Source organism: Trichosurus vulpecula, chromosome 1 (genome assembly GCF_011100635.1).
Source record: "Trichosurus vulpecula isolate mTriVul1 chromosome 1, mTriVul1.pri, whole genome shotgun sequence".
Lineage (NCBI taxonomy): Eukaryota > Metazoa > Chordata > Mammalia > Diprotodontia > Phalangeridae > Trichosurus > Trichosurus vulpecula.
The window spans coordinates 316,021,270-316,035,713 of NC_050573.1; the positions used below are offsets into that span (position 1 = coordinate 316,021,270).

Sequence of the window (14,444 nt, forward strand, 5' to 3'; positions counted from 1 at the left end):
CGCTGATGCCAAAGAGGCCAAAGTTATTCAGTTCAATGAAGACCCAAAACACTCCTACACTGAAAATGACATAAATAACCTTGATGAGTTCAAATTACCTTACCTAGATGAACAATATCTAATAGGTTAGGTACTCAGGTACTGAATGAACTGGCTGATATGATTGCTGAGCTGTGGTCAATAATACTTTTGTTGGGAGAGATATTGCAGGACTTCAGAAAGGCAAATGTCTCTTTTCAAAAGAGGGAAGATAATAGAATCTTTAAGGTATAGACCAGTGAGTTTGATTTCAATTACTGAGAACATTTTAGGAAAGATCATTTAAAAGATGATATATGCATATCTAGGGGGAAAAAGAAGCAGTTATTTTTACAATTCAGCATTGCTTCTTCAACATATATCTAACCTGATTTGTTTTTATTAATAAGATGACAAAGTTGGCCCATGAGGGATAATGTTATATTTATGATTTACTTAGGTTTTAGAAGCATATTTGAAGAGGCATCTCCTTCTATTTTTGTGGAAGAGATAAAGCTATATAGAATTGGATGACTGACCAGATTCAAAGGACAATCTTCTGTTTTCAAAGTCATTGTGAAAGAGAGATACCCCCCAAAGCTGTATGCTTGGCCCTGCACTTTTCACATTTTTTTTAAAATCAGTGACTTGAATAAAGACATGGATTCCAGGCTAATCAAATACATAGATGAAGGACTAGGGGTAGGCTTAGATAGCACACTGAAAGACAGTCAGGATCCATAAAGTTCCTAAGAGCAATAAAGTATTAGGTTAACTTGCATGTGATAAATTACTATGTAAGTGACTATAAGGTTAATATGTCAGGAGGACAATGTTGTAGCCCCACTGACCTTTCTTTTTCTCCCTTTCTTTGATTTTTTTTTTTAGTTTACAACACTCAGTTCCACAAATTTTTGAGTTCCAAATTTTCTCTCCCTCCCTATCTTCCCCCCTGCCCCCCAAGATGGCATGTAATCTGACGTAGGTTCTACATATGCCTACAAATCTAACTTATTTACATAATAGTCAAATTGTAAAGAAGAATCATAACCAATGGAATGAATCATGAGAAAGAAGAAATGAAACCAAAGAGAACGAACAAAAGAAGAGAACAAATAGTTTGCCTCAATCTCCATTCAGACTCCATAATTCTTTCTCTGGATGTGCATAGCTTTTTCCATCATGAGTCTTTTATAGCTGTCTTTGAACATGGTATTGATGAGAAGAGCCAAGTCTATCAAAGTTAGTGCCCACAGATACCATGTGTCTGCATTAGTGTATAATGTTCTCCTGATTCTGCTCCCCTCACTCAGCATCAGTTCATATAAGTCTTTCCAGGGTATAATGAAGTCCATCTGCTCCTCATTTCTTATGGCACAATAGTACAGAGTATAAATACTTGCTTATGGAATATAATGGAGTATATGGAGTATAACCATTTGTTTAGCCATTCCCCAATTGATGGGCATCCCCTTGATTTCCAATTCTTTGCTACCACGAAAGGAGCTGCTATAAATATTTTTGTACATACTGATCCATTTCCCTCTTGTTTGATTTCTTTGGGATACAGCCCACAATTCCACTGACAATGTAAAATGTTCCAATCCCCCTGACCTTTCCCACTCCACTTCTCAGAAAAAAAAAATAATCTTGGGTTTCGCTGAAAGGCATAGCTTCTAAGAGTAGGGAAATGATTGTTCCTCTCAAGTGTGCTCTAGTAAGACCACTTTAGAAATACTGTTTTCATTTTGGGGTACACAAATTCAGAAGGAATATTGATAACCTTCAGAGAAGCCAAAGTCTTAAAGATCATATAAGCCTTGATCATATTAGGATATATGAGAAGAATTTGGCATGTTTAACCTGGAAAAGAGAAGACTCAGCAGAAGGACTGTGGTAGAAGTAGGACATATAGCTAGCTGTGTTAAAGTTTTTAAAGAGAGATTAGATTTACCTTGTTTTGTCCCAGAACATCAGGTTGGAAATGGCAGAAACAAATTTAGAACTGAGATAAAGAAAAAAATTCCCAACAATCAAAGCTATCTAAAAGTTAAATAACTTGCCCCCAGGAGTTAATCAATGATTCCTCATTAAAGGTCTTCAAGTAGTTTAAGTGTCCTGACCAATATTCAGGTGTATTATAATGAAGAACACTTATCCTTTATAGATTTAAAAAGAATTCAGCTGACATCTTTATAATCTCAGTCTGCAATTCTGTGATTTTGAATCTATCACCCTATGTCTAATCACAGAATAAATTGAATAGATATAACACATAAAATCATTAAAATATTGCACACCAAACATTGGCTTAATGCATTTTGATTGTTGCAATTTTGTTACTCTAAGATTTTAAATTTCTTAAGAGCAAGGATTGTAATGAGAAACACATTGATTTTGGAATAAGAACTTGGGGATTCTACCAATGTATGACATTAAATAAGTCATAAGCTCTCTGATATTCAAGTTTCCAAGTTTCCAAGTTGGTCCTCACACATGATACTCTGTCTCCCATCTTTGTGCCTTTGTGCTTGTTATCTCTTGGCCTATAAAGGTACCCCCTTGCCCTCACCCCCACCTCACCTCACTCACACATAAATGTTTCATACTTTGGTTCTTTTCAAGACAACTCAAATATCACCTTCTGCAGAAGGCTTTTACAAATATCCTCTCATATTTCACTGCATCTATGTTGTATCATGCATATATTTTATAATATATAATCTGTGTTTATGTGTATGTATGTGTGTGTATGCACACAGATTATATACATATATGTACCCAGTTACTTATATGTTTACCCCTTCATTAGGATGTATGGTTTTTGAAGGAAAGTTTTTCATATTTCTCTGTATTCCAGTACTTAACACAGTTCCTGGCACATGCAAAGCATTTTATAAATGATTTATGATTAATTGGTTGGTTTTAAAATGATGTCTCCCAAAGTCATGCAAATGTATAATCCTGAGCTCTGTCTTTGCACTTCCATCATTGCTTATACGGTTCCTTGCTCATAGTGTTAGAATTAAAAAATTTAATTAAATTATAATTATTAAAATGCCAAACAATCACTCATTGGGAGAGCCATTTGCCACCAAATGAAAAAAAATTGGATTGTAGACACTAATCAAGTCTTCATTTAAAATTCCCCTGAACCTCTTTCCAATTGCTACAACTTCTGATTTGACCTACAGGATAGAAATAACCAAATATTGGAATTCAATCAATCAACATTTGTTAACTGGTACATAACTGTCTGTTATGTACCTGGTACTGTGCTAAGTATTGGAAATACAAAAAAAAAGATAAACAGTCTTTGTGAACCCTCAAGGGGTTCATAATCAAATAGGGGAGACAACACATTATTATATAAAAACAGAATAAAAAAGAAATAATTAACAGAGGAAAAGCATTAGAATTAAGAGGGTTTATGAGAAACTTCTTGTACAAAATACTCAGAATTTCCCATGTAATTTCCTCCATTCTTCCCCATGTCTACACATGCATATTCCTTAAAGCAACTCTGCTTAGATCATCCAATTGCCATTTTTGAAAAGAATCTTTGGAAATTTTCTACCATATTCTCACTTTAAGTGACCCAGATGTAAACCTTCTATACTTGGAAGATGAAGCTGAGCATCTCTCAGAAATACATAAAATAACAGATGATTAAGTGTGTCAGACATGATTCATTGTAAGAAGGAACAAGTTTATATTCAGCTCTTTTTCATTTTCATGACAAGACAAATATATGTAGCAGTGTGAAGCAAGTATAAGGGTTGTTTTTCATAGAAAAATACATAGTAACTCGCTGGCTCATAGAACTCTTCATAGCAATAATGTTTTGACAAGACTCTTGATGGATGTGTCATCAACATTTTTCAGAGGAGAAAATGTGTCTTGCAGACAAAATTATGCTTTGACAATATTTCCCTATGCTCAACAAATTGATTACATTAGACATTGCTTCTACCTAGTATAAACTATTTGAACAGTGAACAGTGAAAATTCTGGCAGATTCTACCAACCTTCAAATAATAAGAGTAGGTTATTTTCTGTGTTCCAATTTATCTAAATAGAGAGGCTCATTACTAGATGAGAGAGGCTCATTACGAGATGACTGATCACCAAGTAAAGTAATTTTTGGTAATGGAAGCCAATGCATTGGAGACACTAAAAGCCCTAAGTATAGTGTCACTATGTTCTGTTTCTCTAGAAACAGTAATGGATGATTGAGTAGAAAGTTATAAAATTCTTAGGGCCATTACAAACATTAATTGTGAAAATCTTACCATTTGGTCTTTTAATGATCCAGTGAATGAATAAAACATCATTTAAGAACTTATGAGATATAAAATGATTTTCAACTCTGGGAATACAAAAGTTTATAAAATCAGACAGATAGTAAACATTTGTTAAACACCTACAATGTGACAGGCATTGCACTTGGTATTTAAAGAAAGACAGATGATGCCTGAAATAGTTTCAAGGAACTGACTGTCTAATGGAGAAAGAAAATGTGAAAAAAACTGTCCATAAACAAGCTATATATAAGATAAATTCAGAAAAAAATCAAGAGGGGAAGGAGCTAGAATAAACAGTTTCCAGGAAAAACTTCCTAAAAGATTGGGTTTTAGATGTTACTTAAAGTAAGTCAGAGAAACAGGGAGGTGGGGTTAAAGAGGATGAATATTTCAGTCATAAGGAACAGCCAGTGAAAATGTTTGAAATCAGGAGATGGAGTGTCTTGTCCAAGGAACAGCAAGGAGGCTGGAGCAAGTGTCACTGGATTGCAGAATTTATAGTGGAGGAGGAGAGGACATAAGGTATGAAAAGTCTAGAAAGTTTTTGAATGAAGTGGTATGTTATAAAGGGTTTGAATACCAAGCAGAGACTTGTATATTTGTTTCTGGAAGTTATAAGGAGCTACTGGAGTATTTTGATGCCATAAAGGAACTTCTATTCCATTCCATTCCATTCTATTCTATTCTATTCTATTCTATTCTATTCTATTCTATTCTATTCTATTCTATTCTATTCTATTCCATTCCATTCCATTCCATTCTACTCTATTCTACTATACTCTATTCTATTCTATTCTAAAAGGAGAAGACAAAAAAGAGGAATGGAAGTTGTGCTTTCATTGACATAATTTTCTATAGACCACCTGAACAGAAATGAGGACTATATTGGCAATATGGGAAATGGATCACAAGCCTGGAACAGAGAACATGATACAGCAGAGAAAAGTGCAGTAGCTACTAAATTCTTGACTTTCTGTACTGATAGTTTCATCTTTCAAAAGATAAAAGAATCAGTAGGGCCTAGTTCTATTCTGGGTTTCATTTATAATGATAGGGAGGTACTGGTTTGTGGGGTGGAAATAATCAGGATCTGGGTGGATAGGGCAATGATTGCTCTATTTTTAACTTATGACATAAATAGAATGAAAAAAAGGGTCATATTCTGTCAAATACTGTAGATTTGGGGAAAGCAAGTTCTAATAAATTCAGAAAAAATAGGATCCACACCCCCACACAAACATTTAAATGATTCTGAGAAAGTCTAGAAAGGATGGCAGACACCTATGAATGAAATTCTCTAGAAATAAAAGGAAAATATTATAATGAGCCAGAAAATGGGATTAGTTTGTCGATGTGTATGCACATAGAGCTCACCAAATAACTTACATTTTGTTTTACTGCACAGAAGATGGAAGCAAGGCCAACAAAAAGAACATGAATATAATGTCATGTAAAAATAGTGTAAGAAATACACTTAAAAACAACAAAAAGGAATATCAAAATTTATATTGGGAGAAAAGAGAATAAAAGAAAAGAAAAGACTTTTGAATGAGGCAGAAGAGATGAAATTAACTGACAACAGAGAAAAGGCAAAGGTGAACTTTTTTATTATGTTTCAGTTTCTCTGTAAAGGAGAATGACACACTGGAAAAGATAGAATAAAAATGATTAACAAGTAGTTGATATTCGAGATGAATAAGGAGATTGTGGGAATACTTAGCTCTCCTTTAAGTATTTCAGTTTCTTGACCCCGATGAACTTTAATCCTCACATTCTGAAAGAATGGGTATAAATGATGAAGGACTGCTGACAGTGGTATTTAGAAGATCATGGAAAATAAATCAATCATCAAAGAGTGAAGAAGGGCAAATATTATCTGGTTTTTAACAAAATGATCAAAAAAGGGACATGAGAGAGGTTGCATAATTTTGAGAAAAGGAAAAAAATGATTGAACAAAGTCATAATGGGTTCATTAAGAATAATTAATGCAAGACTAATTTCATTTCCTTTTTGGCAAGATTGCTAAACTAGTAGATGAAGGAAATGGTCTGATTAGAATTTACCTATTTTGCAGATTAATCTTAGGTATCACTAAGCTAAAACATTTGATAAAACTCTTTTAGCAGCAAGGCTTTTGATAAAATATCACATAATATCCTTGTGGGAAAGATTGAGGGACATTGATTAGATCATAATACAACCAGATATACTAAGAACTCATTGTGTAGCCAGATTCAAAGAAGAGTTGTTCATAATTCAGTGGAAAGATGGAAGGATGGATTACACCAGGCATGTGTCTTTGGCCTAGCAATGCTTAGTATTTTGATTAGTTTCTTTGACATAGGAAAATTGACACTATATGGCAGTATTTCTATCCTCTCTATCACCTACAGAAATTGTTCATTCTAAGAGTAATGCACAATGGGAAAAAAAGTGGTCAGGTGAGGTCTCCAAAGCAACAACACAGAAATTGTTAAGAAACGGAAATTCAAAATAGATTATTTACAAGATTGGTGCCCCCTCCCAATCTGAGCATCTGGCCCAGTATACCCAGTTTCTCAGAATTGAGGAAGATCTAGGCAGCAAGGCTAAATTTGCTGGAAGGAACTTCAGAAACCCTCAGGCCAAGTAAACTCTGTAGCCAGGAGGCCTATGAGCTCCCAGGCCCCATGTACCTCTGTAGAAGTCTGCTCTTGTCCCAAGAAAGGTCAGCATCAAGTTATAGACCAGTTTTGTTTTGGGGGCTGGGGCCTTTGTGCTTAATTTCCCTCTCCCTTCCACCTTTCTGTGTTCTCATTGCTTTGTTAGAACTCTCTTACACCAGAGTCTACCTGATCATCTTACTCTCTCCTGGAAAACCTTTATCATCTTGTGACTGGGATAGAATCACTTGTTCTTACCCCCAATCCTGGTGTTGATGTATGGAGCAATGTACTTGTGACGCAGTCTCAATGAGCCCACAGGTCAGATCCTTAGTGGCTTCTATGAGCAGAATAAAAGTATTCAGTACTCGGCCCCTCCAAAAATGGATTATTTAGAAATTTTCATGAAAAACTCAGACTAAGGAATGATATAATAAAAGTCCAGAGTAGAGAGAAAGAGAAAAGGAATGTTGAAGGTAATAAGAAAAAATATGTATATTTTTCCCTATAAAGAAATGTAATTAGGAAATGAAATTCAAAAAGACAAAACAGCTAACAAAACAAGTCAAAGGAAGGTGAGGGAAACTTTGCTTGAACACTTAACTTGACAGGGGTAAAAAGGGATCAATTAGAAAACTAGAGAAGAGAAAAATGAGTTAAAAAAATAAAAAAAAAATCCCAAAACTAGGGGGAAATTTGGCAAACAGGAAGAAGGAGGTGCTTGATGGTGCTCCACAGAAATATGTTGTGAATACAATTATTATAAAGTAGATTAAGATAAAATAAAATAAAATAAACAAAAATGAGAAAAATCACAATTCAAGAAAAATAAGTTGAAAATAATGTAAAACTAACATATAATTTAAATTGTATATGGATTGAGCAATCCAATAATTTTTTTAAGTGACAGATTGGATAAAGAAAGAATATCCCACAGTATTTTCCTTATAAGAAACATACCAAAATACCAAAGATATACACAAAAGAAAAATAAAGGACTGGACAAAAAAAATCACTATGAATCAACTGAATTGAAGAAAATAAGAGTTGGAATCATGCTATCAGACAAAGCAAAAGCAAAAAAAAAAAAACCCAAACAAACTAGTAAGCATTCACTGTATAAAAAGAGATAAAACAGAGAAATTACATTTGGATGAAAGGAACCATGGAGAAAAAAAAAATGTCACTAAAAGTAATATTCTAAATACATTCACATCTAACTTAATAAAGGAAAAAAATTGCCTCACAAAGACATAGATGGTAACATAATTATTTCAGCAGATTTTAAATTTCTATTCTCAGTTTTATATAAACAAAATGGAAAAATATAGACAGATTTTAATAAATTGGTGGATAAATGCATTAAACATATGATGTACTCTGAATGTAAGTACTAAAGAAGATGTGTATTTTTCATAACCACATGGAACCCTTTACGAGAACATATCGTGTATTAGGTATAGAGGTATTGCAAACAAATATAAAAAGGGAGAAATATTAAACTTATTCTGATAGACAATAACACAATGATAATTGTAATTTGTGTAGGGATCAAAAACAAAAAAAAATGAACCAAATGGAAATTTATCAATGAAATCTTTTTTATTTTTATTTTTTTCTTATAAAATTTATTTTTAGTTTTCATCATTCATTTTCACAAGATTTTGAGTTACAAACTTTCTCCCCATGTCTACCCTCCCCCCACCACAAGTTGTCATGTTTTCTGATTGCCCCTTTCCCCAGTCTGCCCTCCTTTCTATCACCCCATTCCACCCCCCCCATCCATTTTCCACTTACATTCTTGTAGGGCAAGATGTATTTCTATGCCCCATTGCCCATATATCTTATTTCCCAGTTGCATGTAAAAACAATTTTTTAACATTGGTTTTCAGAACTTTTAGTTCCAAATTCTCTCCCATCTTCCCTCCCCACCTACCCTCCTTCAGAGGCCAGTTTGTAGGTATTTGCTCTGAAGTTCAGGTTGCTGGCTTTTCCTCCTGAACTAAGTGAATGATATTTGTATGTCTGATTAAACTGACATTGTTAACTCCTTAAAGTTGCTTTCCTTAGTAAAGCAGCTCAAAAGAACCTGTGTTAGTGGCCTTCTGTGTGCTGGTTGTTTTTGGTCTTACACAGCCACAGTAGCTGCTAGTAGACCTCCATGAGAGCCCCAGACAAAATGCTACCTTCTGAGTTTTTATACACTGTTCAGGGCTGGAAGGATTCACATCTAATCAGCAAAAGAGTGTGAGCCTGGGGCTTTACACCTAGTTAGCAAAAGAGTGTGTGTCGGGAGATGTGCACCTAGTAAGACTTAATCAAAGGCACTTAACTAATATAGAATTCTAAAACAGTAAAAAATGTCCCACCTTAATTACCAATACAGTTATACATGTATCCTTATGCAAAACACTTCCATAATAGTCATGTTGTGAAGGACTAACTATATTTCCCTTCATCCTATCCTGTCCACCTCAATTTGCTCCTTTGACCCTGTCCCTTTGCAAAAGTGTTTGCTTTTGACTGCCTCCTCCTCCAATCTGCCTTCCCTTCTATCATTCCCAGCTCCCTCTTATCCTCTTCCCCCATACTTCCCTGTAGGGTACGATAACCAATTCAGTGTGTTATTTCCTCCTTAATCCAAATCTGATGAGAGCAAGATACACTCATTGCCTTTCACCTACCCCTTCTTCCCTTCCATTATAACAGCTTTTTCTTGCCACTTTATGTGAGATAATTGACCTCATTCTATCTCTCTCTTTCTCCTTCTCCCAATATATTCCTCTGTCACCCCTTAATTTTATTTTTTTACATATCATCCCTTCATATTCAACTGACCCTATGCCCTCTGTCTATATATATATGTATATTCCCCTAAATTACTCTAATATTGAGAAAGGTCTCACAAGTTAAAAATATCATCTTTCCATGTAGGAATGTTAACAAAACAGCTCAACTTTAGTAAGTATCTTATGATTACTCTTTCCTGTTTACTTTTTCATGCTTCTCTTGATTCTTGTATTTGAAAGTCAAATTTTCTATTCAACTCTGTGTTTTTCATCAAGAATGGTTGGAAGTGCTCTATTTTATTGTAATTCTATATTTTGCCCTGAAATATTATACTCAGTTTTGTTAGGTAGGTGATTCTTTGTTTTAATCCTAGCTCCTTTTATCTCTGGAATATCATATTCCAAGCCATTCAGTCGCTTAATGTAGAAGCTGCTAGATCTTTTGTTATCCTGATTGGGTTTCCACAATACTCAAATTGTCTCTTTCTGGCTGTTTGCAATATTTTCTCCTTGACCTAGGAACACTGGAATTTGACTATGATATTCCTAGGAGTTTTCTTTTTGGGATATTTTTTCAAGAAGTGATTGGTGGATTCTTTCAATTTCTATTTAACTCTATGGTTCTAGAATATCAGGGCAGTTTTCCTTGATAATTTCTTGAAAGATGATGTCTAGGCTCTTTTTTTCCTCATGGCTTTCAGGTAGTCCAATAATTTTTAAATTAACTCTCCTGGATCTATTCTCCAGGTCAGTGGTTTTACCAATGAGATATTTCATGTTGCCTTCCATTTTTTCATTCTTTTGGTTCTGTTTTATAATTTCTTGATTTCTGATAGTCACTAGCTTCCACTTGTTCCATTCTAATTTTTAAGGTAGTATTTTCTTCAGTGGTCTTTTGGTCCTCCTTTTCTATTTGGCTAATTCTGCCTTTCAAGGCATTCTTCTCCTCATTGGCTTTTTGGAGCTCTTTTGCCATTTGAGTTAGTCTATTTTTTAAGGTGTTGTTTTCTTCAGTGTATTTTTCAGTATTTTTTTGGGTCTCCTTTAGCAAGTCATTGACTTGTTTTTCATGGTTTTCTCGCATCCTTCTCATTTCTCTTCCCAATTTTTCCTCTACTTCTCTAACTTGCTTTTACAAATCCTTTTTGAGTTCTTCTATGGCCTGAGACAAATTCATATTTCTCTTGGAAGCTTTTGATGTAGGCTCTTTGACTTTGTTGACTTCTTCTGGCTGTAGATTTTGATCTTCTTTGTCACCAAACAAAGATTCTGTCATCTGAGTCCTTTTACACTGCCTGTTCATTTTCCCAGCCAATTACTTGACTTTTGAACTCCTTGTCAGGGTATGACTGCTTCTAGAGTGGAGATTGCTTTATCACAGCTTTCAGGCATTTTGTGCTGCTGTTTTCAGAGCTACTTCTATTCTGGGATGGTATGATACTCCATTCCCCGCCTGTGTTCTGTTCCATGAGTGCAAGCACTCTTTTCTGCCATGTAACTACCAGGAGGACTCCCTCTTCACAGTTACCACACACTCTGTTATACCATACCGGTGCTCCTCCTCCCCTAAGGACTGCCAACCAGGACTGTGACACAGATCCAAGAGGAGCAAAAAGAGAGAATGCTGCCTTTGCATCAGCAAAAGGATCCCTACAGTCTTGCTCTGATCAGCCACCTGAATCTCCCCACTGTCTCTGTGCCTGGAGCTCCACAAGCAGCCACTGCAGTCACAGCTGCAGCCATCTCCACCGCTGCATGACTGGGTCCAGACCACATACTTCTTTCACCGAGTTCCCAAGGTTTTCCCACTGACCTACTCTGTTGCCTTTTGCGTTAGTGGGTTTAGAAGTCTGTAAACTGCCATAGCTTAGTGATTCAGGGCCCTGAAGCCTGCTCTGCTTCATCCACTGTGGCCTTATCTGTCCTGACATGGCTCAAATTGGGCTGCACCCTGCTCTCTGCATGGTGCAATAGAACCTTCCCAGAAACCATCCAGTCTGTCTCAGGCTGGATACTTATTTCACTCTTTCATTTTGTGGGTTATTTAGATCAAGAATTTGTTTAGAGGTGGTCTGGCAGGAGGGCAGACAGACCCCTTTGTGCTGCAGCTGCCATAGCCTGTGTGCCCCCGGACCAGCCATGGACCCAGCCAGGCCCCTCGCCATCTGTGAGGGCTGGTTCCAGGAGACATGCAGCCAGTGGCCTGGCCAGGCCATGTACCTGCAGGTGGATGAGCTGCTCCACCACCAGCACTCCCAGTACCAGGAGATCCTGGTCTTCTGCAGTAAGACCTATGGTAAAGTCCTGGTGCTGAATGGAGTCATCCAGTGCACAGAGAGGGACGAATTCTTATACCAGGAGATGATTGCCAACCTGCCCCTCTGCAGCTATCCCAGCTCACAAAAGGTGCTAGTCATTGGTTGGGTGGGGTGGCTAATCATTGGTGGGGATGGTGGCATCCTTTGGGAAGTGGTAAAGCATCCATCTGTGGAGTCTGTGGTCCAGTGTGAAAGTGATGAGGAAGTGATCCAGGTCTCTAAGAAATACTTGCCAGGCATGGCCTTGGGCTACTCCAGCCCAATGCTGACCTTGCAAATTCTAGATGGATTTGAATTCATGGAGCAGAACCTGGATGCCTTTGATGTCATCATCACTGATTCCTTGGATCCCATGGGTCCTGACTACAGTTTGTTCAAAGAGTCTTATTACCAGCTGATGTAGACAGCACTGAAAGATGATGGGATCTTCTGATGTCAGGGTGAGTGCCAATGGCTGAATCTGGACCTCATCAAGGAGATACGTCACTTCTGCAAGTCTCTGTTCCCTGTTGTGGAATATGTCTACTGCACCATCCCTACCTTCCCCAGTGGCCAGATTGGCTTCATGCTCTGCAGAAAGACCCCAAGCACTAACTTCAGGGAGCCAGTGCAGCAGCTGACCCAGGAGCAAGTAGAGAAAATGAACCTCAAATACTACAACTTGGACATCTACCACATTGCTTTTGTGCTGCCTGAGTTTGCCCACAAGGCCCTGAGCGATGTGCAAGGAGACCAGTATGCCCATCTCAGCCTCTCCCAGGGACTTCAAGCCACAAGCACCCATTCCAGGATGCCCCTCTTCCTGCTCTGAGGGTATCCACTGGCATGCAGCACCCCCTCCTAACTGAGGACCTGCCCCTTGCCAACCATGCCGCCCACTGACCAAGTGTTACCAAACCCATGACATGATGGAGGGGCTCCCCATGCCATTCTCTGCTGGGTGGGTGGGGGGAGAGTACAAGATGTCTGTCTGTCTTTGTCTCTGTTCAGTCTGGTCAATTAGCATCTCTTAATATTGATCATCTGTGTACAGAAAGATCCTTTTCACCTCTAACAAGCCCCTTCACCAAAGAGTGTATTTATAACTGAAAAAAAAGGGAATTTGTTTAGAGTCATTTTTACAGGGTTTGGAGGGATGTCGGGGAGAGTTCAAGTGAGTCTCTGTTTTCAAACTGCCATCTTGGCTCTGCCCTCTCAATGAAATCTCAAACAAAGACTGAGTTAAGTAACAAATTATAGCAATAAGCATAGTCATGTGAAAGAAAACATTACTTCTGAAACAATATATGTGTATATGTGTGTATCTAATACGTATATGTATACATATATATATAAAGTCATAAAAAATAACAAAATGGAAAAATAAGAGAATCATTAAACTAATTATTAAAAAAATTAAAAATCCAACTAATAAATGAATCTACCATAATTACAAAAGAGCTGATAATAAAATTAGAGAAGAAATAGGTATATTTGGGATAAATACTATAACAATGGTAAATGTAACAAAATTCTCGTTCTTTAAAAATCATAGTAATAAAGATAAACTTTCAGCTCATACAATTAAAAAAATGAATGTGACACAAAATAAAATCAACAAAGTAGCAAATGAACAAGACAGAATCACAACAAAGCCAGAGGAAATCAAAAGAATTAACAGAACCTACTATGTACTTATATTCTACCAAAACTAAGAGCATAAAGGAAATAGGGGAAACTTTAAAGCATATAAAATACCTAAACTAACTGAGGAATAAAGTTCTTAAACAGTACCATCTCAGGAGAAGAACTAGGTCCTACTGTAATTAAACTGCTAAAAGGGTGGGCATACTCCTGGATCTGATAGATTCAAGGAAACTATACCATATTTTTAAAGAACAATTTTACAAATACTACATAAATTATTTTGAGAACTGAGAATTTTGCTGAAAAATACAGCACCTTACTTGAATTATCTTATAAGACAAGTAGGGTCAATGCCTAGAACAGGGAAGGATAAAATACAGAAAATAAAAAAAAATTCCTCAATATAAGTTGATTAAAAAATAAATTTCAGTCAAATATTCTACAATAATTCAGCCCAAAAAATCATGCCAAAGTTGTATTTATATGAAGATGTCATAAAGCATCGAAAACCAAAAGATTATGACAAAAGATGTTTCAAAAAAAAGCCTCTGCCAAGCTGTATCACATACTTATTAAAAAGCCTGCAAAGTAAATTCATAGAAGTTCACTTGGAACGTCATAAAAAGTATTTCTAGAATTAAAACAAGCAACATATGCAATAGCGATACGATAAACTTTACTAAATAATTCAGGTGTAAAGCAAGGATACCCATTCTCTTCACTATCATTTAACTCGATCTGGAAAT

At 36.4% G+C, this 14,444-nt stretch overlaps 2 pseudogenes; one reads left to right on the top strand and one right to left on the bottom strand.

Moving 5' to 3' along the window:
• The window catches only part of LOC118837623, a 31,923-nt pseudogene extending 20,238 nt beyond the window's left edge, over window positions 1-11,685 (bottom strand).
• A 208-nt stretch (window positions 11,686-11,893) lies between these two features.
• On the top strand, window positions 11,894-12,883 carry LOC118837631 (annotated as a pseudogene).
• The last annotated feature ends 1,561 nt before the right edge of the window (window positions 12,884-14,444 follow it).